The sequence below is a fragment of the Chiroxiphia lanceolata genome, chromosome 5 (genome assembly GCF_009829145.1).
Source record: "Chiroxiphia lanceolata isolate bChiLan1 chromosome 5, bChiLan1.pri, whole genome shotgun sequence".
Classification (NCBI taxonomy): Eukaryota; Metazoa; Chordata; class Aves; order Passeriformes; family Pipridae; genus Chiroxiphia; species Chiroxiphia lanceolata.
In genome coordinates, this window is record NC_045641.1 from 46,918,495 (window position 1) to 46,945,127 (window position 26,633).

A 26,633-nucleotide genomic window follows, 5' to 3' on the forward strand; every position below is an offset into this window, starting at 1 on the left:
AGAGATTAGAAACCTAGTCAGGTGTATGCTGGTGGCTGACTGGAGATACCTCTGTGGATAGCCTTATGTATCTGATGATTTTGGTTCACCTTCCCGAAAAATGAATCAGTAGCTATGGCAGCCTCCTATTTTTGTGTCTTTCCTAAGTCTCTCACTTATCTGCTGTGCTCTGTTATTTCCTCTTGCCTTAAAGCTCTGTGCTAGGATCAAGACTACTTCTTCATATTTAACAGCTGTTTAACAAAAGCAAGATCTGATTTGAGTACAGCAATAGAATTGAGACTGAATAGTTCACAAAGGGCTTCCTTAACTTCTGACTAAAATCCTCTTGGCGGTAGATATTTTAATAATGTGACTTGATCATTTGAGTTGGGCTAGGACCGAGGTTTTTAACAGTGCGTCTGACAATGTGTTGGTGACAATGTGTTGTGGAGGCACTTGAGCTAGATCTCAATTTGTTAATGATTTGGATATAGTTTGCAGAGTGGAACTGGTGTAGTCTTCAATATCTACCTGAGAAGCTTGGTGAATATTTCATCAGTCATCCACAATGAATGAAATTATGACATTACATTTGAGGATGAGATTTATTTTCTTGTCCTCATCCTTTCCGATAAATATCAGAAAGCAATTAGTTGTGTTTAATAATGAATTATGAGTGCCATAACCATTCCTGTATAAAATCACAAACTTTCCAAATGAGAAAGATATATAAAAGAAAATTTGACTTCTGAAAGGCAAAGCAGGCAAAGGCCAAACTGTAATTTCAAGGTGGCGAGGTCAGGGTGCAATTGTTACTCCCTCAAGCTACTATTTTCTAATTGTCAATATTTTCTGTTTGGATTTCAAGAAAATGTGCAAATTTTAGCTGAATTACATGTGAAAACTTTCAGGAAAAAAATATTGGTTTCAATGGATTTACTAAAAACAAAGATAATTTTATGCTGTTAAGTCCAGAGCACCTTCTTCACAATTGAGATAGTATTGCTGGATACTACCTTAAATATTAAACTAGCTTTCAGTTAAGGTGAAATAAAAATAAGACCGCATTTTTTGAAAATATATTGTTTTGGAAAAACCGGCTTTGGTTGAAGTGCCAGGGCAGCCAATATACCATGAATCCAAAACTGGTCATAAAAAATTTTGCATGTCCTTATAAATTTTTATTAATTGATAAATACTCTATTTAGTTAAATGAAAGGGTCATCAGGCATTTTGAAATGCATCAAGTTAGTTGATGGGGGTTTTTGTACCAGAATGTATTACTTTGATAGCTTTTATTCTATTGTAACCCTTGTTTCTACTTCATATGAACTACTATACTTTGCAACATATTTGGGTTGTAAAAAAAGGTCTTCAAATAAGAGCACGATTGGCCAATGCTGTAAATGAAAAGTCCAAATATATTCTTATTTTCTAGAGCAATGCTGAAATTCACTATCAGCTCAAATTCTGTTAGGATTCTTTTATATTTTGGGCTTATAATATATTTGTGTTTAACCTTCTCAAAGTGTAGTCTTCACTAGTGGGGTTTTATGTATGATCAGACTAGTTGAGAGGAAGATGTATACAGAGAAGCCTTTAATGGGAGCTAACTGCTTCTGTGGGCCCAATTAAGACTATCCAACTGTGATACAGAGTCCCCTGAGAAACGGTGTGGTCTGCTTGCCTGGATTTTCTGAGGTGGGGGGAAGGAGGCCTAGAATAAGAGAATATCCAGTGCAGCTGTGAAGAAAAAAATATTTTAAGAGTTTTCTTAGAGAAAAAAACCAAAACAAAACAAACAAAAAACCGCAAAAAACCCCCAAACAAAAGTAAAAAGCCCAACAAACCCAATCCAAAACAAAACAAACAAAAGAGCAGCCCTCAAACTTTTGGTATGCAGTATTAACAAAGGTTGAGGTCAGCTTTACGTATGCACTGCATTGTAGACTTGATACTGTAGTAGCTGTGCCTGAGATCTGGGTGCGTTGTTGGTCCAGAATCAATCTTGTTGCTCCTCAGAATGCAATGAGAGATAATAAGTACTATTCACCTGATTGCCTTCCTGTTCTGAGACAGCTGGTGACGCTTGTCTTCCTGATAACCAGGAGTTTCAGATCTAAGGCAGGGATAAAGAAAAGCTGGGAGCTTGCTGAATCTAAATTTGACAGTCGATGGCTGTGTAGAGGGTCAGGAGGGATAGAATCTGTGACACGTATAAGAAAGGAACAAAATTTATCTCCTCTGGTCGCAATGATTAGATGTCTCTTTGTCTGGCTTTCTTACAGTGGATGATTGATTGTACCCGCCAGCTGGCTAATATCATAATTAACAAAGTTGCTACCATGTCTGAGAAGTTTAATCGAAAAAATTGCCGGCAGTATGATGCCATTGTCACAGAGATCAGAAGCGCTGCAGTGTTGACTTTTGTACTGGTGGAGCCGCAGGACTATGTAGATGTGCTGAAAAGTCTTTCGCTAGGATAACTAAAGGTATGTTTCTTTCCCTATACATTTCTTCACTGTTAGTTCTCTTGAAAAATGAAATACATGGTCCTTTGATGATACCTTTCATTTCAAGGTGCCATGTGAAGCTATTCTGTTGTATTTTAAAGCTGTTGCAATGGCAATCTAGAATATGTTTTATCAATGCGTCAAAAGGTGAATAGTCAAAACTGTAGTTCAGTGCTACTCACCCTTTCTAAGTGGTCTTCAGTGTCTTGCCAGATGCTTTTTGCAAAAAATATGGATGGAGGTGTTTTCATAGCTAATTTTCTCAGTTGGAAGGACTACAAATGCTGTTGACAATCTATGTTCTAGGAACTTGTAGTTGTTTGGGGTTGCGTTTTGCAATATTTATTTTCAATTATTACTTCAAGTTAGAATGTAATTTAAAAGGTATAAAAAACACCCAACAACAGGGAAAATCCCATATTCTTGTGTCCATAATTCAGTGTTAGAATGTCTCGGTAAAATGCTCTCTTTTGTATATGTGTATTTGTCTGTGTGTTTGTGCATGTAAAAGGAGAGCAGCATCGGTGCTGGTAGCTGGAGATTCACTTCACACACAGCACCTTTGTAAAATATTGGCTGAGAATCTCCCTCCTTTTTTATATTTACTTAGTTTTCCAAGTTAAAAATTATTCCACTGAGCTCTTTTTCTGTGCAATTGTATTTTTACATGTGTGTGTGTGCTCTGTGTGGTAGTTCAGTTATGCTCTGGAGTGTGTTGAAAATGCCAGCCTGACATATTGCTAATGAGTGTGCATATTGACAGTGACGGGGGCGTGTGTCTGTCTGTGTGCCATATATTAAAACAAAAAGAGGAGAGAGACGGAGACAGAGAGACACAGAGAGACACAGAAGGAAATATTGGGATGGGAAAGAGCAGTTTATTTACATTACGGTATGTCAAAATGTTATTATGGCTAAAAGATCCATTTTAAATAGACGTGAGATTTCTTCCTCACAGCAGCAGATATGGCCATGGTAGGAGGATAAGGGAGACCCATTTGTTTTGGTGATATTAGTATTTTTCTGCCAAGTAATTTTGACTTTTTGGTACCAGTATCTAAAATTTGGGAAATGAATTGTTTGCATTGTATTTCAGTACTGTAATGAAGCTCTTCCTGAGTTTTCTGTTGCTTTTCTCTGTATCTTTACAGGTAAACTAGTTCTGAGCATTCAGATGGGATTGTTACAGTAGAATTTTGAAGGAATGTATTGTTGTATAGCTGAAATAGCTGATGTTTACCTAAAACCAACTTTTTGTTGAGATGTGCTCATTTCCATTTGATAACTTTCTGTTTCAAGTTAAATAATTTTCAAGTTTTGAGCTGATATTATTGCAATGATAATTTAAAACTAATTCTGACTTGAATTTTTCAGAGAGAGATTTTTGAGTTCTCAGTCAATTTAATAGCAGATAAATTGTTTTTAATTATTAGACCAAACTGAAAGGATCAAATATATATAATTTTTTAAAAATGTCTTTATTTGTTAATGGGCTATTCCCCAAAAGAGACTTATATTTTGTGAGGAAATACTTCTTTGCAGGCCAGAAACATAATCCTATCATTATTATTCCTACCCTTGGTAATGGATTCTAGATTTTAACTTATCCTTTTCAATCTACTGCTTTTCAAAGATTTACTAAGCAAAATTAAAAATCTATATTTTGTTTTGAATAGAAAATAGATTAGTATTATGATTGCAGACAATAGGGAAGATTAAGTTACTAAAACAGTATATTGTTGTTCTAAACTAAACCCTGTAATATTTTGTGTAATTGAGACTTTGTGCATTGTTAGAACTCGGTTGGAATATCAAACGGTTGTGAGGATTAGAGCAGACAACTAAAGCAATGTCACAGTAGATGTGGCTGGTTTTTAACAGGATTATCTTCTGAGATGTGTAGAAATGAGCTCTTGTAATAGTTTCATAGGAATTAATAATTTTAGTAAAATGTTAATGGCAAATGTGCTAATGTAAAGAATTAGAGGATTAGCGATGCATTCTTTTGCATGGAAATAAGAATATAATAAATGTCCTGCAGGTGACTGAAGCTACTGCAATTTTATTGGGGATTAAAGTTTGATTGACCTTTGCTGAGGTGATTAACCCTTCTGAAATTAAAAGCCGGCAGTAAATTATTCTGTCCAATTTAAATGCAAACACGAATGACACAGCATACTGTTCTAAGTGTAAGAGAAAAAAATGTTTTAATTTTCCTTTTGCACTCAGTGAGATGTGATTGCAGACAGCACACTGGGCTGTGGTAGAACTGACCAGTGGCACCTTGCCTTTACTCTGCTCATTCCCACCGGAGCAGCTGTGCCACGGGGACGCTGAACTTCGGAGCAGCTGCCTGCAATGAACCTTCACATGCAGGAATGTTGGCAGGAGTGCGTGGAAGCACATCAGCAAGGTAAGCAGTACAAATCACTGTAGATATGTTTTATCTGCTCGTGTAGACCTCGAACCAGCTGACGCACACACAGGCAGGCAGCGTAACACAGGTGAGGGTCCCTGCCCGGCCTCGCAAGGCAGCTTGTCGGAGCTGGGCTGCTTAGATGAGATCCATCGCAGAATTAGAAATAAAGTGTGTGTATATTGTTTGAGTTTTTTTTCCTTTTCCCTAATCCTTAAAAGTCAGATGGACGAGCTTGCAAAACGCACTTTTTGACTGACAGAGCAATTCCACAAGTGCAGACTGAGTGCAAATGTGTGAATTGCTGTGCTGTACAGGGTTGTGATTCCCATCCTTCCCACAAATGTGAACAAGTGGTTTTTTCAGATTGGAGCCAGTATATCATGCTGGATGTGTAGGATCAGGACACTATCTTAGCAGCTCTCTAAAGCCTGTGGGATTACACTTGCATGTGTAAAGTCACGCAGATGGTCATCAGAGTCACAGTGGCTGTGCTACTGAACAACATTTAAACATCTAGAAAGTAAATTTCTGATAGATTTTATAATTCTGATTCACATCACAGTTGGTATGTTTGTGTACAAACTTTACTACTTAATATTAAATTGGAAAGACCCCAGCAATACGCTTGTTGCATTTTTTATAGATCTTTCATTTAAAGTTGAACACTTATAAATTCCTCCCAGAGTATCTGCCTTGCTCGTTTGTTTTTTTTTTAGCAGACAAATGAATGTTGGAGCAGTGATTTGTTTTATAATGAATTACTCTTAATTTTCCCAGAATAAGAGATCAGTGTGTTGCTACAAAACAGCGTACTGTCTGAAAGTAGTTCTGGAGGACTATAACAACTCTCTGAGGGCTTAAATTTACACTGACTGGAACCATTTTAAATGGATCCAGTTCATATATTTTTGTTACTTTTTTAAAGAAATTTGTGTGTTTGCTAAAAGCACAGAAATAGTGGTAAATTAGAAGCAGTTTAGTTACTTGAGGTTGGTTTAGTTTGCATAAAGAAGCCCTTGAATCATTACTGTCTCCTTCCTCCACCTGCTGGTCCAGGGGAGGGAGACAAGTGGGTCAGGTCTGCACCCAGAACTCTTCATGGTCCTTGGCACACACTTTACTGGATCTACCATAGATTTTTTTTCTTTTTACTTTTTTTTTTCTTTCTTTTTCCTTCCTCTCCCTGAGTCTACCTCTTCCTGCCCACCTGAGAAGAGATAAAATGGCTCTTTGAAGGCTTTTCCTTGCATGCCAGCAGCAGTAGTACTGGGAATTGGGCTGAAGGGCAGAAGGGCTACTGCAACTGTTTGGTCTCGAGTGGACTTCCTGCCTAGGAAAATTTCCTATCCTTTCATGCAGCTGTAAGGCATTAAAATGATAATGAACGTACTGTGTGTATTCTGTATTCAGTTTTTCTCCTCACTTTTCATCATGGAAGATTTTGTATTGCATCTGTCAAGGTAGGGAAGTCCAAGGAATTGCAGTTCAGAAATTAAGGACCCTGAGGTAGCAGCTCACTTCTGTCTCGTCTTTTCATTTACACTTTAAACAGCCTTCAGAGAGATGGGTTGCTGCTTCTGGGACCCAGTGAAGAAAGTGAGGAATAGATAAAAGCTAAACTTGTGGTGGAATGACCTAGATGGAACAGCTGGCAAAAGTATAGAGGGGATACTCCAGGGTACTGAATTATACCTTCAGGCTTGGGTTAGTGGGATGTTTAACAAAGAGATCCATTTGCCAAAAGGATCTCTGCCTGTTTTTTAATTATGGAACTAGCACCTCCTTCAACATTTGTAAATTACTGAGGGTTTTTTCCTCATGTAAAGTTGTAGAGTACTAATTGTTGGCTTTTGGCTCTTGTTTTTTCTTTTCTCAAACTAAACATTTTTGCCTGTCCTTGAATTAACCCTATGAATACCACCGACAGGAAACATTTCAACAGTGTTTCCGTTATGAATAATGAGTTGCATGCTCTATGGAGAAAATAAATGTGAACTTTAAATATGTATTGCTTTGCTTATAATTCTGGAATGCTTTTGAGTGCTTGGAGTAGGATGAAACTTTTCTTTAAATTGAGGAAAACAATATTTATAGGTTCTTTGTAGTCATACATATCCATCTTACTTTAGTTAACAATCGTAGGTATGTAGAATCCAATGTTTTTTCTTTTTTTAGTAGCAAGGTGTCTCCATCCTTTTACATATTTTACCAGCCAACTTTTGTATATAGCATTTTCTTTTTTGAGATAGCCATTATGCCCTTATCAGCTAATACTACCATACATTTATTAAACCTCAGCATCAAAAATCCCTTTCAAACTGTGTGAAATAATGATACTCTAGCATGATATAAAATTTTCAAATGGGTGATGCATCAGGAAAATTCATGATGAAGTATGATGTATGCTATACACATACATGGGGTCGGTGAAGAGATGCCCCTAACTGTGTCTGCTTGTATTTACCAATGTGGTCAGGCAGAACAGACAGGGCAGCATAGTAAAATATTTCTGGAAAGTCTATTGGAATACTTACTATATCTGACTACTTCAGGCAAAAAAAGGTACTAGCAATGTGGGAGGTGGAGGAGGGGGGAGGCTAGGATGTTGTCACTGTACTCCCTTCCTACAGACTATAACATTTAAAATAAACAGTGTTAGTCATTACACCTTCTGTTTTGCTCTTTTGAAAAAGCATTTATCAAGCAGGGCAAGTTCTTTCAGAGACAGGTCACATAAGACTGTTTCGATGATTTTCACTGTATCTCATGAGAGATTGGACAGCTGCTTAGCGTGTGATATACATATAGGTGAGTGTTTCTCTCTTACAAGGGAAGAATGGAAAAGAGGTGAAGTTATAATGTTGTTTCCCTTCACCAGTGCCCCTAGTGACAATGGCATAGGGAACCCCATATATTTTTAAGTTGGTCTGATAATTGTTTAGAAATTATCTTGTTCAGCATTCTAACATTAGCAGTAGGCATTGTGAGTATTTGAATAGGAAATACTTCAAAATTTTACTCCTTCAGCAGCTTTATTTTCCTTCTGAACTGTTTTGTCAATGTTCTTCCAATATGCTACTCTACCAATAACTAAATGAAAATTGAAGGTTTAAGACCATTTTAACTGCAGCATATGTCAAGCATTTTTATAATGGAACAAAACAGTTTTATATAGAGAGAAAACTTTCTGAATAGTGATATATGCACTGTATTATGTATGATTGCAAAACACACTGCAATTTCAATAGCTATATAGGGTAAAGGATTTTTTTCCTTTACAATGATGTTTTTAGCAAAAGCTACATATTCCATATTGCAAATCTGCACATAATGAAAATTTGTTATATATCCCTCACACAAAGTTAGCCTCAAATCAGGGAGAAGATACAAAAATAGTAGATTGATTTTAAACTTCTGCTAAAAATCAATAATTGCCTAGGTGTTTCTTTTTATCATGGAAAATTAGCTGCAAGTTGATAATTGCATTTTTTTGTCCATCAGACTTGTGTAGTTTTCTGAAAGAAACTACAGAGAATTGAATTTGAATAACTTGAATAGCTGCATATGAAAACTCTTGGAACATAATGTTACAATGAACATTCCTTATTTCCGTTTCAATAGAAATGAAAATTCTCTTATGAATATACAGTTTCTTATGCTGCTTAAATGTTGGGGTTTGGGGTTTTTTTTAGCAGTGTTTTGTGGGTTTCAAATTTTGGTTTGGGTGAGGGAAAGAGAAGGGTATGAAACTTTGTAGGTCAAGGCAGAATATTTTTGAAATATTTCCTACTTTTCATTCTTGAAATGCACGGTGGTAGAAATGTCTAGAAGCTTTTCTTTAAAGCAAATGAAAATATGTCTTCTTTGAAGAAATTAAATTGTAAATTGAGGGCATTTTCATGAAAATTTGTCCGACTGAAAATGAGAACAAGTTGGACCATCATGTTCACAGTTCAAAAACTGCTTGAGGAAACATTAACTTTTAAATACTTTAAAACTTTCATCAGAAATTAATCCAGTCTTCCATGTAGAAACACTGAGGAAAACATTTATATGAAAAAGTTATTGTCCAATTGCTGAAAATACAGACCAATTAGTGAGATTTAATTTAGATATTTGTCACTGAGTATGCATCACGTATATGTTAGAGCTGATTTACCATTATTTCCTTGCCTTATTTGCAAAAAGAGACTCCTACTTATTGAAATATTACTGAAGAATCTAGCTTTCCCCACAAATTACACACTTTTTGCATAAATGTGCCTAATTACCTGAATTCAGTTTTGATTAGCAGTGTTAATTGATGCAGCTGTGGATGGGCTCTGTTTACCTAAATTACCATGTGCAAACAGCAATATGTCTGAAAGTGAATATGCTAAACTGAAAATACTAATTAGCTAAGACAGATTGTTATTCAAGTCACATCTCAGAGCTTTTTAATGAAAGCCTGAATGTGTCAGGGCTTTATGATATTCAGACAGAAATGTCTATATTACATATGAATTCTAAATTTAATTCAAGCGAACAGATGGGATGTCGACCGCAGTTCTTCTCCATCGCTTCCAGTATTAATGTGAATATTTTACTCTACTGGATACATTTCTGAGTGTGTGTATGTGAGAGAGAAAGAAATGTATGTGTGCATGTGCGTGTGTGTGTGAGAGAGAGAGGAGGGAGGAATTCATTGTGTGCTTTGACAATGTATCAGCCAAGAACAGCTAGCTGGTCTATTTTGGATCAACATATTTGCAAATTGTAGGCACCTTGTTTCGCAGAATGAAGATAAACAAACTATTTTGCAAATTTAATAAAGCTAAACTGTAAATGCAATAAAGCCAAATAACGGAAAGGTTAAGTAGATCTCAGTAACAGATCTATTACCACAGCAGAGATTTCTCCTTTTGCAACAATAACAAAAATATATCAGTGTTTTTTATATGAGAGGACAGTTGGGCTACGTGTTTCAAGTTGTCATGGAAAGGATTTTAATTACATTAATCTGTGGAGTGAAATACAAACACAATGTATTTTCTTAATTTTGTTTAGAACAGCACAGATTTAGGTATTCTATTAATGCAATTAATCCCTCTTAATAGTTCAGTTGGATGCAAAACTGTAAATAAGTTTTATAGTACAAAAGAATATCTAGAGCATAAGTGTTCTTAATATAGATCAGCAGCCATACAGCATATGCCCAGTCTCCAAACCATTTATTCTTTTTCTTCAGAGCTTAAATATTCAGAGGTCAGCTCCCATGTGAAACTCAGTAATTCCATCAGAAGCTTTTCTCACAATGTCTTGTCAAAATGAAAAGCAAGGGTTGTAAGTACTGTGCCTAACTATTTGTACCAAAATAATAATTAGAATTGTGATGTTCTCATTTTCTTGTTTGGCCAGTTTTTGCATAAATGTTCTCAAGGTATCTGTAATGGACCTGGTTCAATGTAGATAGCTATGGTTATAGTTATAAAAAGTGTCAGATTTTTTATCTAAATTGGTAAGAATCTATTTTCTTCTGTGCGTTGCAATGGGAGAGAGAACTCCTTTGACTCTGTTATTCCACAGTTATGGTGAACAGAATTTGGCCTGGTTACTTTAGTTTTGTGAACACAATACTCCTTTTTCAAAAGGTTCAATGGTTCTGTTTTTCTGTAAGTTGACATATTGAGCTGATAATATTTTCTGCAAGTAATTATCTAAGCTCCTAAACTTTATACCTGAATCCTTTAGTCATGCTCTCTTGTACTCCATTAGTGTAGGCTTTACAGATGGAACATATTCCTAAATAAATTAGTCCCAGGTACCTTCATTGTTCAGCTGACAATTAGCTCAGGCTGAAGAGAACAGTAGTGGTGCAAGTCAGATTTGGACCACTATGATAAAAGAATCGCTTCATTCCTATTACAGTTGCTAAATATGAGTGATCCTCTATAATGAAATGTCTCTTCAGTTCAGACATCTGACCTAGTAAAGAGCTTTTATCCCTAATAAATCACATTTATCAGGTGCTCTGAGTCATAAAATGTTATACTAGCCCATTAATGTCAAGTACTTCACCACCGTCAATAGAGCTTGGCTTCCTTATGCGAGGTGTAGCTGAAAGAGAGAGAAGCATTGCCTTCCAGACAGAGCACAGAAAGGGCAAGAGGCAGACACACAAATCCAAACCAGTTTTAAGATGGAGTTTTAAAAAATAATGAAAAATTGCATCCAATTATTTTTCTCACTAGCAAATTTCTGAAATAAATGTTTCAGAGACAAGCTCTTCTAGACTGGTAGATGAAAGAAAGGACAGATTAACCCATAGTTCAAAATAATCTGTCAAGGCCTTTTTTTTCAAAGAAAATGAGGTACCAACTTCCACATAAAGGTTTTAAGAAAGCCAGCACCTGATGCAGAAAATCTCTCCAAACTTTGACCTTTACTCAATCATCATTTGAGAGCAAAATGAGTGAGAAAGGAGTCTGCAGTATTTGCTTTTGGCCTTCAGAATAGGAGTTCAGGCCAGAATCTGTGACAGCAATAGCAGGTGAATTATTTGTGAGACCATACAGAACCTAAATGATATTCCTACCTCTCTGTAACCTTTAATTCAATTGGTTGATCAACTGCTACTCAGGGAGTCTACAAGATACAGCTGCAAAAATTAACTTAGCATTACAACAGGTTTTTGTTTCCATCCAACAAACTAAACATGTGTTTGGTGTCTTCTGACATGGAACAGCTGTCACCTGCTATGTCAAAACTATGCATTCTATCATATATGCACAAAACTGCTTAGTAAAGAGATACAATAACATTAATAAGATTATATCTTTCTTTAGGCTTTGTCTCTGATTCCAAAATTAGCCAGTTTAACCATAAATTAACCAACTAACCATAAATTAATACTTATGAGGTGTGCAGTCAACCCTCAGATAAGAAAGACACAAAAAATCATGCAGGAAAAAGTAAAGTAGTGTCATGACTAATTGCCTGTTTTGTTGTTATGCCTCAAAGAGAATCCGTGTCAATAAAAGTGAATGGTCAACAAATTCCTGTGGAAAATAAATTGCTTTCGGTCAATTGGAACTGAAATACTTTAAAGCAGGAGACATGTGAAAGCTATGGATGTAAGCACCATCATGAAAAGATCTGAATTATCCAGGAGATTTGGTTCTGATGGAATGTACCTAAAATGAACTGCAGACATGAAGTGAAGGAGAGGAGAGGGAAGGGGAGGAGAGGAAAAAGGAAAGAGAAAAGGAAAGGGAAAGTTTGGGAAGATGGGAAGGGAAGGAAAGGGAAAGTTTGGGAAGATGGGAAGGGAAGGTTTGGGAAGGGAAGGTTTGGGAAGGGAAGGTTTGGGAAGGTTTGGGAAGGTTTGGGAAGGGAAGGTTTGGGAAGGGAAGGTTTGGGAAGGTTTGGGAAGGTTTGGGAAGGTTTGGGAAGGGAAGGTTTGGGAAGGGAAGGTTTGGGAAGGGAAGGTTTGGGAAGGGAAGGTTTGGGAAGGGAAGGGAAGGGAAGGGAAGGGAAGGTTTGGGAAGGTTTGGGAAGGGAAGGGAAGGTTTGGGAAGGTTTGGGAAGGTTTGGGAAGGGAAGGGAAGGGAAGGGAAGGGAAGGGAAGGGAAGGGAAGGGAAGGGAAGGGAAGGGAAGGGAAGGTTTGGGAAGGTTTGGGAAGGTTTGGGAAGGGAAGGTTTGGGAAGGGAAGGTTTGGGAAGGGAAGGTTTGGGAAGGGAAGGGAAGGTTTGGGAAGGGAAGGTTTGGGAAGGTTTGGGAAGGTTTGGGAAGGTTTGGGAAGGTTTGGGAAGGTTTGGGAAGGTTTGGGAAGGTTTGGGAAGGGAAGGGAAGGGAAGGGAAGGGAAGGGAAGGGAAGGGAAGGGAAGGTTTGGGAAGGGAAGGGAAGGGAAGGTTTGGGAAGGGAAGGGAAGGGAAGGGAAGGGAAGGGAAGGGAAGGGAAGGGAAGGGAAGGGAAGGGAAGGGAAGGGAAGGGAAGGGAAGGTTTGGGAAGGGAAGGGAAGGGAAGGGAAGGTTTGGGAAGGGAAGGGAAGGTTTGGGAAGGTTTGGGAAGGGAAGGTTTGGGAAGGTTTGGGAAGGGAAGGTTTGGGAAGGTTTGGGAAGGGAAGGTTTGGGAAGGGAAGGTTTGGGAAGGGAAGGTTTGGGAAGGGAAGGGAAGGTTTGGGAAGGGAAGGTTTGGGAAGGGAAGGGAAGGTTTGGGAAGGGAAGGTTTGGGAAGGGAAGGTTTGGGAAGGGAAGGGAAGGTTTGGGAAGGGAAGGGAAGGGAAGGTTTGGGAAGGGAAGGTTTGGGAAGGGAAGGGAAGGGAAGGTTTGGGAAGGGAAGGTTTGGGAAGGGAAGGGAAGGTTTGGGAAGGGAAGGTTTGGGAAGGGAAGGGAAGGGAAGGGAAGGGAAGGGAAGGGAAGGGAAGGGAAGGGAAGGTTTGGGAAGGTTTGGGAAGGTTTGGGAAGGGAAGGGAAGGGAAGGGAAGGGAAGGGAAGGGAAGGGAAGGGAAGGGAAGGGAAGGGAAGGGAAGGGAAGGGAAGGGAAGGGAAGGGAAGGGAAGGGAAGGGAAGGGAAGGGAAGGATCTTCCTCTTCACTCAGCACCAGCTTTGCAGGTTTTACATCCATTCATAATTTAGTGACATTACATCTCTGGTAAGGGGAAAGCCCATCTAAGAATAGAAATGGTTTCTAGCACTGTTTATATGTATCTTTGATTTGAATTCAACTGTCTCACTCTTTACTTGACCATTCATGTTGAATTTCCCTTCATTTTCCTGCAACAGAAAGACCAACCTGTTGTTAATGCAGAAAGTCTCTCTTCATCCCTTTCTTAAATGCTTATGGGCTTTTATTTTGCTGTGTGCAGCCTGCATTATTGTAATTCTTGTCATACAGGGTTGACTTGGGAGGAAAGATGAGACGCTGTGTTGTCTTGGTTTCTTCTCTGTGAATGAGTTGAGTGACTATATATAGTCATCCCCTCTGTTCTGATATTTCCACTTGATTCCAGCTCTTTTGTCTTGCAAAATCAGTGCAATGTTTTTGGTCTTCCAAGCAGTTAATGTGTCAGTATTGGCTCTGTGGGCTACCTCTTTGACTTGTCAATGTACTTCTCAAAACAAGGAGAATGCTATTGCTGTATTGGGAAATCTTTATAGAGTACAAGCGAAAAAGCATCTTCTGCTTTTATTGATAATTTTTTACATTTTCCATATCTATTCCAATTTGCAATGTTAAATTTTCAAGATCTAGTGTGTTCTAAGCTAGTCTTTTTGTTATAAATTTTCAGGAACACCTTAGAGTTTACTTACAGAAAAAAACTTACAGCTCAGTTACTCACCTGAACTTTTTTAAAGTCAGTTGAAATCTATTGCAAAATTGAATGTTTTCTATTTTTGAAGTTAATTGTATAACTTTATGCAATTAACATTCCTCCCAAAAATGGAAGATATGTAACATGTTCATTCTCTTTCATGTTCCAGCTCAAAGTATCCATTCGTGTGAAGGGTCCTTCAGGACCCTGCCAGAAGTGAAATCCTCTGTCTCTTCCAGGCTCCGTGTGTCCCCCTTCTCCAGGCTCATTTTCTCTTATAGTCCAGTTGCTATTTTTACTTTCACTCTGACTTCTGTTTCTGTACTGTGACAGTATCTTACATCAGCATTTACCCTGCTCCTCTTTCATCTCTGTCCCTTTTTCCTTATGCTTGGTACACAATTTGGATAATTTTGATTTTTCTTATTGATCATATGTCCCTTCTACTTAAAGATCTTTAGGCTGGCCATGAGGTTTTTTCTGGTCTTTATTATATTACAGTTGTTGTTTCTTTCTAATAGAGTATGAGTAAGGCTATGCACCTAAAAAGAAAGTTCTTTTACCTTTTAAAGGCAAAACCAAAATGTTTTAATCTAGTAGGCTACTCTAGACATCTAGAAGTACTATCACCAGTGGTGAATATTTTTGCTGTCTTGTGTCGGTATGGATTTCAAAAAGACTTGCAGACTCCTACTGGATCAGCTATTTCTGTGCTGTCACAGAATCATACTCACTGTGTATGTGAAGTTTTCCATATGCTTTTCTCTGCTAGATACTGTCATCCCTCTTCTGCTCAGATGCAGCTTCAACCTACAGTTTTTCATTCATTAATTTACTTCATGTCTATATTACAAGCCACCGGTAGGTATGTCAAAAAGGCAACAGCAATAACTGTGTGTTGTCTGCAAATTTTTATCAAATCAAGACTGATAACCAAAAATGTCTTCTTTTTCTCATCACTGGTCTTTGCTAATTCTACTTTTAAATTAAATTTCTTAAATTTTTCCCTGTTCTTCAAGACAGACTAAATTGGTCCTGTTGTATTTCTGTACACAAATTACAAACAATCTGCTTTTAGTCTAAAATTATTTTCAACTATATAAAACTACATAAGATAGTAAGAGAAGGAAAACTAGAGAAGGCCAGTACCATCTTCTCTGTCAAATCAGAGGTACTCTGCTTTTTGTGTAGTTGTCCATATCCATGCAGAAAAATGCCCAGAAAGGAAGACTCAAGCTATGTAGATAAATTCTTTTCTTAGATTACTGTATTAGCTCCTTTGTCAATCAAATTACATAGAGAGTTCTTGTCTTCTTTTAGTCCTTGCATAGCTTCATTCTTACTGCATCTCCTCCCATAGCCCCTCATTTATTTCCTCCATCTACACTGGCCACTGATGGTGGTAATGCTCCAACTCTCTCTTCTAGTAGATATTGTGTATGTGTGTTTGTGTGAGTGTACACGTGTGTGAACCTATGATATACATATTTTGTGCCTTTGTGGTAGCTATGAACCAATCTGTATGTGGCATTTTTATGTTGCCATAAACATAGAACATTTCAGTTGGGTGAATATCTACTATAAGAGACATGATTTTTGAATAATAGCTTTTCCAAGCCTACAGATTCTCAGGAGGAAAATTGCATGACCACATAAAATACGCCTAAGTGCATTTAAACTAGTGAAAAGGCCTCTCTGAATGTTGTGGCTTGCATAGTATAGCAAGTGTGTTTCTATCTATATTTGGCATACTCATGTCTATGCGTGTACAAAAACATAGCCCATCAAAATGGCTGCAAATATCACACAGGAAATTTATCAAAACTCTCACAATCTCTTTCTTCTTTTTCTTGACAATTCCGCTTTGGTTGACCATTGTTGGGGCATTTGGAGCATATTCCAACAACTACCAGTGTCCTTTTGCAAATAGCCTAAAAAAAAGTTCGCTTTCTCTTAGATGCAGATTATCTGTATGCTTATTAGTCTCCAGAGTAGTATCAGACCGTGCTTAAATCAGAGACTATTTTTATGTTAATTTTCTCTCTGGGTATGAGAATAGAAATTGTGTTTTTGGAAAGAAGGAAGAAGACTCAAACAAATTCGCAGTGGAACCAAATATTTCCTTCCAAGCACATGAGCTCTCAGATGTGTAAAATCAAATCTTGGTATTATCATTACCTAGCCTTTTTATTTTCTTTTTTTTTTCCCCAGTTAGATCATATAACTTTAAAATGCTTTTGCTTTGATTGTCATTTTCGATTTGTACCTGCACAACTTGAGTCTGCCTTCAACAATGTGAGCATGCTCTAAATGTTACACAAAATCTTAGTGACAATCTGAACTCTTTCCCCATTTTCTCATTATAGTATGAACTTCGATTTCTTTACTTTTACAATTTATTTCTCTGTAAGCTGTCTTTAATATCTTTAAAAAAACTATATGTCTATGCATGTGTAGAGGAGGGATAAGAGGAAGTTTTTAGGCAAGTCACTGTTTCTCTTTCATTTCCATCTTCTGTTTCATCTGGATTGACTATAACACCTCTGAGGGAGGAAAGTGAAGAATGTGGTGGATTGTAGTCTGGGCTACAATGAGCTGGGGCTCCAGGTACTACTTTGATACAAAGAAAGCAAAAAGAATACATTCACATAAATAGCATGACATAGAGGGGAGGCATAAATATGAACAGTATCATTTTAACTGTTGTGCTTGTTTGTCAAAGCCAAATATACTATAAGTGAACAAATATTGAAATGTTGCAAGGCTCTCATGGACAGCTACAAAATCATCAAAACACCATAGTTTTTAACTCAATGGAAGACTCTTGGGCAGATATACATGTATACATGTTTATATATGTGTGTGTGTGTGTGTATATATATATATATATATATATACATATAATGAAATGAAAGGTTGGTTTCACTTGACAAAAAAGGGAATTCAGCAAAAAGAAAGTGCATATTACTGCTGTCTAGCTTTCATGTGGCTGGAGAGGGGTCAGTGCTCCATCAGCACAGAAAGCCAAAAGCAGTCCTCCTAAACTGTGTTAAATAAATTATCAACCCCCTAAACTAATGGTAGATGTTAAAGAAAGCCTGGCCTTAAAAATTTTTCTTACCAGAACTACTAGTTTTAAATGATTTTAGAGTTAAATTTTTGGAGTAGAATCTGCAGAGAGTGAACTTCACTCTGAGTGAAGTCTGAGGCCTAAAAAAAGACGCTAATCTTTTACAAATATAAAATTTGAAAAAGAAACCTGTGGTGTTTGTATTGCATTATATCAACTCCACTTGATGATGAACAGCATGTGGAGAACCTTGGCTGCATCTTCATTATATTTTTGTAGGACAGCCAAGCAGTTTACTCTCCCATATGTTCTAGGTCCCAAAATCAGTTCTAATAACAAAAAACAAATGTACAAAAATCAAGATTCAGTTTTGTTAAATAATTATTTATACTGACTACAGCTTGGAGAGGATTCAATAATACACTGATTAGAGATGCTTTTTGACTTTTGATTGAAATTTTAGTCTTGAAAAATAAGTAAAAGGCTTAAAGGTCAAAGTGTAATGCCCAAATCATTAAGGACTGCATTTTAGAGAATTCTTTTAGAACAAGCACTGACTGGAAAGATATATTCACTTTTCATCTTAGAAAGACAGAAGAATTCAAGTGATAGCAACTGTTGATTATGCAAATGTTCAGGTTTGCATTCTCCCTGTGATCAACCAACATTGAATTTCTTATTGAAATGATGAGAGAAAAAAATTGGTTATAAATTTCTTCTGTACCTATGTATATTTTTTCGAGATCCTTTAATTAAGACCTTAATAATAAGGAAGGATTTTCTCTTTCTTTCTTCCCACTAAACATACATAAATTGTTATCTCTTTCTGTTGCAGTACATACAGTATTTTAATTGCATTGCATTGTTCCCGAACCTAATTTGTTGGAAGTTAAGTTTAATGATATTAGAGCTGGGAGCTGAATCAGCGTTCAGATGAAAGAATTTGTCAAGATGGACTATTATGCATCATAAATCCACAAGTCCCTTTTATTTTCTTTTTGTCTTTAAGAAGGTCCAATTTATTTTAAGAATGAGTGGGTATTCAAGACATAAACATTACATCTAATAGGTGTACTGCAGCCTTTTTTGAGAGTGCTGTAATTCTTCTGCATAACAAAAAATTCAAATTACACACATCACAGAGTGGTTTTAAGACCAAGAAAATAGTTACTAAATGTTTAACTGACAGAGAATCCTAGAATCACTTAGTTTGGAAAAGACCTTTAATACCATCCATATTTGGACATATTCCAAAGAATGAAGAACAAAAAAAGGCAAAACCAAAAGAACCCAAACAAACAAACAAGCTCACCAACCTTTTCCATTCATGAAGGAGAAGACCTGTTGGAGTACTTGGAAGCAGTAAAACTGGTAGCTGCCACCTAACTTTGCATATTGGAGTTAATCTTAGTAATGATACTCATATCCATCTCTCAAACCTTTCTTCTTTGTCTGTAAAATAGTAATCTAATTGTTTTGTGTGAGCTAAGTATGAGAACAACATGACCTGCTGCAGGCTGAAGTGACACTGGAGCTCATTTAAAACTAGGATTGTGTCTGGGACATGCTCTGTAGTCAGCTTTTTGTTGTTCTGGGTTTTCTGGGTTTTTTTTTGGTTGATTGGGATTTTTTCCTCTTAGGAAGAGTGATACAGTTAGGCATATCTGTTGATCAGAACAAAATTGAAGTGTAGATGGGCAACATCTAGACATGGTAAACAAGTATGAGAATCCTACCCTCCCTCAGGTTGTAAGGGAACATTTTTTTGGTCAAGACAGACAAATGGCATTTCACTTTGCTGTCAGATGTGTGGGGAGGAGGGGCTTTTATCAGAAATGAAGGGGATGATACATTCAAGTCAGCTAATGAAAGACATACATGGAATACCTGTCTTGTAGCTCTCCAGGGTATGCACTTCCAACAGAAAAAGAAATTACTGTGGATTCATGCTTTTTTAGTTGGCTAAAGTCATATGCTGAATGACTTTCAGTAATCCAGTGTTCACAAGACAAAGGCGGCTACAATTTCTGTCATTGTTACAACAAAGAATTTCGAGGTCTTTATTTTCAAATTTATTATATATAAAAGTTGCATTCTCCTGGTCAAACACAGAAAGACAAAAATAAAGAAATCCTACTGTTTTCTGGGGTGAAATCCTGTTACACCAACTGTCATTCCACTTGGGTCACAACCCTATAGATTTAAAGGTTGGAAAGAACAGAAGTGGATTTCTGCACCTAACCAAACAGCTTGTGATTGAACTGTGAGAATATTGTTTAAAATTAAATCCTGATTAGAAGAAACTGAAAACTTCTTGCCTTTCTGAGCAATCTGTTTCATTGGTTAACTAACCTTATTGTTACAGTGCAAGTTAGCAATAATTTGAATTTTGTGCAATTTTACCTTCAGCATGATAAGTAATCAGATGGGAAGCAAACAATATCATAAAGAGTGTTACAAAAAGGGAGAGAGTGTTGTCACCTCTGTGTGGGGGTTGGACAGGATCAACTTCTCCCACATGTTTTTTGGCTGAAATAGAGTGAGAAGGATGTCATATGGAACATCTTAAAAGATTTATACTTTCTACATCTGGGATGATGAATCAGGGTTTAAATTACTTGTCTGTTAACATGTGCTGCTCTTGAGGAGACAGGGGAAAAAAAAAGAACAGAAACAAAAGGAGTGAGGGTCTTGCAAAGATGGAATGGTGTGGCATCGCGTTACTGTATTGCAAATAGCATCACAATACGTTGATGGAGGAATATTTTTGAAAATTGAGTCTCTGGTGTTAAATATTTGTGTCTTAAACATTCCCTTTTTCCATGACGAATAAGTGGGGGGGGATTCATCTTTGAGCTTAGATCAGGAGGACGATAGAACTTAATTTCTCTGTCACTCCTCCTGTTGGAAAAAAAAAAAGTAGAAATCATAATGTTGTCATGTTACGACAGAAACTGGAGGGTACCTCTGTAGTTACACATCTGTGATCTTACAAAACTAAATTCCTGTTTCAGTTTCAGCATCATCCTGAAGTTAACAGTGGGAGTCTGATTAAAAAAAATAAGAGTAGTAGAGTCTAAATCAATTGTTGTAAATCTAGTAAGTGATTACCTCTCCCCAGCCTCCTTTCTATATGTACAGGTGCACATGTTTTCTTTCAAGAGCTTCTTAAATTGTTGAAGAAGTGTTATCTTAAATTGTCCATTCATCTTTTCTGTCTGGAGCAGTCCATTTCAATGGAAAGTATCAGCTTCCATTAGTGGAACAATTCCCAGTGCTTTTTGTTCCTCACTGCAGCTAAGCCTTTCTGATTTCCTTTCAGAGGTGTAAAGTTCTGGAGGAATGAATATATATGCAACTCTTTTGCTGCAATTTCATGTTACTCTCTGATGTATGGGGCTTGAGGGGAGGGAACATAACCAGATGGAAATGGCTTTCTTATCCAAGTGGAAAAGGTTTAGTCAGCTTGCAGGCAGGCTCCATAAACATAACACAGTAGAGAAGCTCACAGAGCTGTGCTTTAATGGCCATTAAAATTGCCTCTGCAGTGCATTCAGTCAGAATACAGGGAATACATATGCTTATATTATGAATAGAAGACAAATGTCTTCTGAGCAGAAGAAAATCTAATGTTAATTAAACTTTTCCAGAGTTTGGGGTAGATAGTTCTGCTTTTGTGATGTTAAATCTCTTTTGATTTTAGTTGCATGACAAAAAAATTGACTGTAAGTGTAATGTTAGCAAATATTCATATTTGATTGCAAGTATCTGTGAATGCTAAGTCAAAGAATCAAATGCTTTTAATGTGGGTGGATTTGGTTTTTTTTTTGTTTTTTTAATTGGTTTTTCCTTTTGTATGTTGGGTTTCTCTCCCCCAAGACAGCCACATTGATAGTAAAGCTTGTACTGTCAGTATGCTGAAGGTCATTCCTATAACCTGTTCAGTGAGATCTGCTCCCCTTTGGGTGAAAAAAAATCAACAGAACATATCTAAAAATGTCTAGAAAATCCCATTACCCTTACTGAATTTCAGTTATATATTTCAGATTCATGTGGAATTCAATGAATGCTCTGATCAAATATGAAAAATTGTAGCAAGTTTCCAATATTATGCACAGACTTCCTCTCCCTTCCCCCTTTTGTGGCTGTCTTAGAGAAACAAGGCACATTCTTCTCAGAGATGGCAAAGGATAAACTGAAATGATTAACATTAAAACATACTTAATATTGTGATATGTTTTAGAAGTGGAAACAAAGGTAGGATATGTCTTATCCGTCCGTCTTGACTCCCTGTGCATCTGTCTGTCCCTCTAGAGCAAGTCAATAAAAATGATTAGAGCTGGCATCTCACAAAGGTACACCCTTAAACCATGAAGCAATAATACTGTGAAGGAAATTTTTTTCTGACCTTTTCAAATTACATCCAACTGTCTAGGGAATTTCTCAGTGACTAGAGGTAATAAAGTTCAATCCGTTTTGCTGGTTGGCTTCAAATTCAGCTCCTCAGAAGCCCTAACTTATCTTTTCTTTTTATCTTGGCCTTGGCACCTATTCAGTACAGTAATCCATGCATCTAATCTTTTTTTTCTCTCCTCTCTCAGGTTTAGCTGGTGGATCATATTGTGAAATCTGCAGCCATGAAAGGCCCTCCATTTACTGCACCCTTCAAAACGAAATGTTAGCATGGGAGGGTAAGCTGGTATGTTGCCTTTGAGAGACTCTTGTTGAATTTAATTAGCTTTTAGATTTCATCTCCATCTCACATCTCAGCTTTCACTATTGTGCGTGATTTAGGCTTCAGTGACTTTCATTATTTGAAACTTTTCCCAACTTGACTGCCACTTTAGAATACCGAGGGGGAAAGTAAAGTTTAAACTTCATTTTCTTAAATTGATTTCTACTTAGTTTTTATGACGTGAGCTCAGAAACAATAGAGACACAGCCTCCCAGTAAGTTAGTGAATCATTGAAGTTATAAACAGGCATTTCTATATGTCTTGTTTCTCATTGTACTACATAAGTACCAGGTAAAGAACACTTTAAGCAAAATATTTCTCAGATTATTTTGAAAGTCATAAAAACTGGGCTTTGCTACTGACACTTCCCTGAAATATGAAGTCCGTGTTTAGTTATATCTGATGTGCTATTGAATGACCTGTGGAATATTCAAAGTACATGCATATCTAAAAGCACCTGTAAAACGCTTGCTTTTAATCATGGAAGAAATACACTGGAAGACATATGCACCCAACCTACATATAGTTATAAGGGAAAGGAGTAGCTGCAAAATGGTTGGTGAAGATGTGAAGCTGATTTTTTTTTTCTGAATTAATTTTTGTTTTGATTCTCCCTTCTGAAGTGTAGGGAAACATGGTCAGATAGATAAAGTACAAAACTGGGAGATTACAGATCTTGTCCTGTATGTAAATGGGCCTCTACTAAGGCTGTAATGTTTGTCAAGTCACTCAATAATTTTGCACCATAACCTTGGCTTCTGTGAAAAGCTGTCAGTGAGTGCTCAGCAGAGGATGAGCACAGGGTGGAATCTGGCTATTACATTGTCTTTAATTGATTCAGCCAAAATTAAAAAAGTTCATTTTTAATTAAAAGGTATTGTGCACCATTGATACTAGTGATGTTGATAGCGGGATACTCAGTAATCTGAAGGCCTGTTGTGTGCCTGGAAGAATGGCATTCTCAACAACATTATTAAGGATATCTTTGAAATTAATTTAGGAAAACCAGTAAGCCTTCTTGCATTCACAGTTATTTCTTTAGTGTCCTTACTATCATATCATGAAAAGAAATATTGCTAAATGGACAGATTCAGATAAATTTTTAATCAAGCAGTAATAAGCATTTCAAAATTCCTTTATTATTTTAATACAAAAAGTAACATACCTAAATTGGCAGTATGTGAGATCTTTGTTTCAGAGATAATATGAAAGGCCATACTTGAGTGTACACGAACACTGAGCATGGTACTAAAATAAAGTTAAATTAATGTTCATGTGGATGCATTCATTTACTCTCCTGTCCTGAATGCTCCACAGATACATGTAGAGTTATTTCTTTGTAGAACCAACTGTTCTTCAGTCTACATGGATTAGGCTTTTCCTGATTCTCCACGATTAAGGTTGGTCTCTAGATATGGAGACAAGCAACCCAAAAGTGTTCACGGTTTGCCAAGGGCATTGGAGGACTGAGAAACGCCTCGTGGAAGTAGCAAGTTTTAGCATCTCAAAAGCAATGACACTGTTGTTGGCTGTATGTATATATCTTCTTACAGTAGGTGCTTGAAAAATGTACAATAAATATCCCCTATAATATTTCAGGCAGAAATACATAGGAATGGGGTTATTTTGAATGCAAGTAGGATATTAGGATGATGGCAGTGTGAGGGTTTTTTTTCCACTGAGCAAGTTCTTATCTCCAGGATTCTTTCTAATTCATAAGCTGGGCAGAAGCAGTTCTGCTGGCAGGTCTTTCTGCCATACTGATGGTAGAAATAAGTATTGAAAATGAATTTTAAGGACAAAAGATTTTTCTTATTTATTTATTTTTTCATTTATTGGAATTCCATTCAGCCCAGTATATGTTACATAAAAGGAACTATGTAGCGATATCTAAATGCTTGCCTTCCATTTAGTGGAGTGTTTGTCTACCAGTAGTTATGAGCTGTGGACAACAGCTGAACTAAATGTGTTGTTGTTCACTTGGAAAGTAGTCAAGTATGTTTTACATTGTCAGAGCCAAGCATTATGGATCACTGAAGGCTCTGACATCTCAGAAGTATATTCTAGTTTTTGGTAATATCTAGAATATCACATTCTTTGCAAATTAATCCATTCTTTAAAGTAGCTAATTGGAAAAAAAAAAAAGAGAACACAAGTATTTTTCAAATCAAACACTACATTATGTCTTATGGTGGGAAACAACAGAAGTCCTGATTTATTTCTTTGATATCTTTATAACTTTGCCTTCATTTCCATCATTCCTGGTTTTCATAATCTGGGAGTCCAATAACAGGAAAACAAAATGGGTGCCATATATAGGATTATGAAAAATGGTGTTTCAACTCTGCTCTTTTTCCTCAGTTCTTTGAAAATATCTAGTTTAACAAATCTTTATGAGAAGAAAATTCTGTAGATTGAGTCAAAGTAACTCCCACCCATGCATCAGTGGGGTTAAAATGGTAGATTGCATTGTACATATCAAAGGGATTATGTGAATGTTATTGATACACCATTGTTCTGTGTTATTTATATTTTCATCATTAGTCTATAAAGTCTTAATAATTAGCTCTCTAATTTCCCAGAAATCATGCTAATTTTTTGAACTGGTTGAAGAAAAAAAAAAAAGAGCTGACCATTCTGGCATTGTAAGTTAATAGTATAGAACAAAGTGTAGTCATAATTAGTGGAGAAAAGGACTTTCCTTGTTCATTCCAGTTCATAATAAAAAGTCCCTCACCAAAGTGACTTAGAAAATAATGCATTCAGACTGAGCAGAATTACCGCCTAGCAGATTCTATTTATCTGTAGCTTAAAAAGCAGCTGCGTTTTTGTAAAAAGCAATGAATGTGGCAGTCCTACTTAAAGGTAGAAGAAAAAGAACACCCCTTGTTTTGTAATAAGGGGATTTTCAATTTAAAAGAGAGAGTGAGCCTGTTGTGTGAAGCATGGTTATTACATTCACTGTATTCTATCTCACCCACCAGGAGGCTAATAACGAAGGAGTCAGTGAAGGAGACCGATGCCACAAGGGTTATCTCACAGCCCCAGATGCTGGATAAGTTGAAGCAGAATCGCTTTTGGATGACATTCAGGAAGGCCTTGAATGATTATCTTGTGAAAAAAAGACTATTCTTTCCAAGGTAAACAGTCCATTTTGTCTGTATGGTGTTGGTGTAAAATATGTTTATATAAACACCTCTAAAGTTCATTTTTTATCATTTTTCAGGGTTTTTTTTCCTCTCGATGCAGCAATGATCTTTCAGGAATCCTTTTTGAGACAAAGGATCACTCCCCATCCAACCACACCTAAGGAAATGCTTTGAAGGAATTGAGCAGCTCACTTTTAATCGCAAGAGAGAAACTACCCACATGGAGTCAGCAGAAAATGAAAAAGTAGAGCTCGTGCTGCGAATAATTCCAGCAAGTGCCAAGGGGCTAGTTGAGAAATAACTTCATGAGGTGAATATCTTTAGCTCTTACTTAGGGTTTAGTTACTGTATGATCATTTTCTCTTTTAGGAGCAATGAGTATCATAAGCGTATTTCCTAACTAAATAGCTCTCTGAATATTTGTCAAGATGTTGACAGATTTCAGTCTTATTGTTGTTATTTATTGCAATGAATTTAGCACCTGCAGACCTACAGAAATCAATTCTAATAAAAAGCTCTCTGAGTCAGGCTGTCAGTAGAAGTCAGTCTGTGTCTGAAATCATATGTGTCAATATATGTTTGAGTCTACCTGTATGTGTTTTCGTGCTTTCATGGTTTAATGTCTGTAGTTCAGGAGGATAACACGTAAAAATAACCAGATAAATGTAAGATTTTGAATACTACCCCCACCCTTCAGAAAGTGTGTCCCATTGTGTTGGAGGGGTTTAATACCCGATCATTATAACAAAAGGAAAAAGAAATTATGTCACTGATAACATCCTAACCTTTTCCCTTTGGGCCTCTCATCCAAATTCATTGGTTTCAGTACGAAATTAGTTTGGTGACCTTTTTGTTTGATTTATTTAACCTTCCTCTCCCAGTGGATGGGAATGGGACTTTCCCTTCTTTTTTGTTTCTAGGCATTTTTCTTCCATGCGCTTACCTTTCTCCTGGGGTAGGATCACCCCTAGGAATGCCACTTCCCCTTTGTTCACTGTTGTGGGTACTGATCTTGTCCTTGGTGGCTTGTTCCTTGATCTTGTCCTTGGTGGCTTGTTCCTGGGTACCAGTGGCAGGGAGCATCACCCAGCTCCAGTGGGAAAGGGAAGGGGAGGCTGCGGGCCTGCTACTTTTATATCTGGATAATTTGGCAAAGGCTGTGGCGGAATCCCTGGGCAGTGAAACCCAGAGCAGTGGCAGGTCAAGGACATTTGCCCCTCTTATGTATTGTGTTTCTGCTGGACTGCTTAAGTCTGCTTGTGAATCCTGTTTCCCACCTAATGGAGCTGCATGGAAACAATGTACCAGTCTTGGACTGAGCCCCTTTTAGAAGTGTGACTGCACACAGTTTAAAATGGTCCATCTTCAGCATCATTCAGGGTAGGGAAGAAAGAAGAAGAGGGCAGAATTAGGCAAGCCCAAACACTTCCCATCCTGTTCTCCATGTCAAGTCACTAAGTTGGTTTTTGG

At 37.1% G+C, this 26,633-nt stretch overlaps 1 long non-coding RNA gene across 1 annotated transcript; it reads left to right on the plus strand.

The window, feature by feature from the left end:
- Window positions 1–3,329: 3,329 nt before the first annotated feature.
- On the plus strand, window positions 3,330–25,558 carry LOC116787054. Its single transcript, XR_004357146.1, has 5 exons — window positions 3,330–3,387; window positions 4,725–4,908; window positions 21,881–21,978; window positions 24,999–25,154; window positions 25,241–25,558. It is a non-coding gene; the product is annotated as an uncharacterized LOC116787054 (long non-coding RNA).
- The last annotated feature ends 1,075 nt before the right edge of the window (window positions 25,559–26,633 follow it).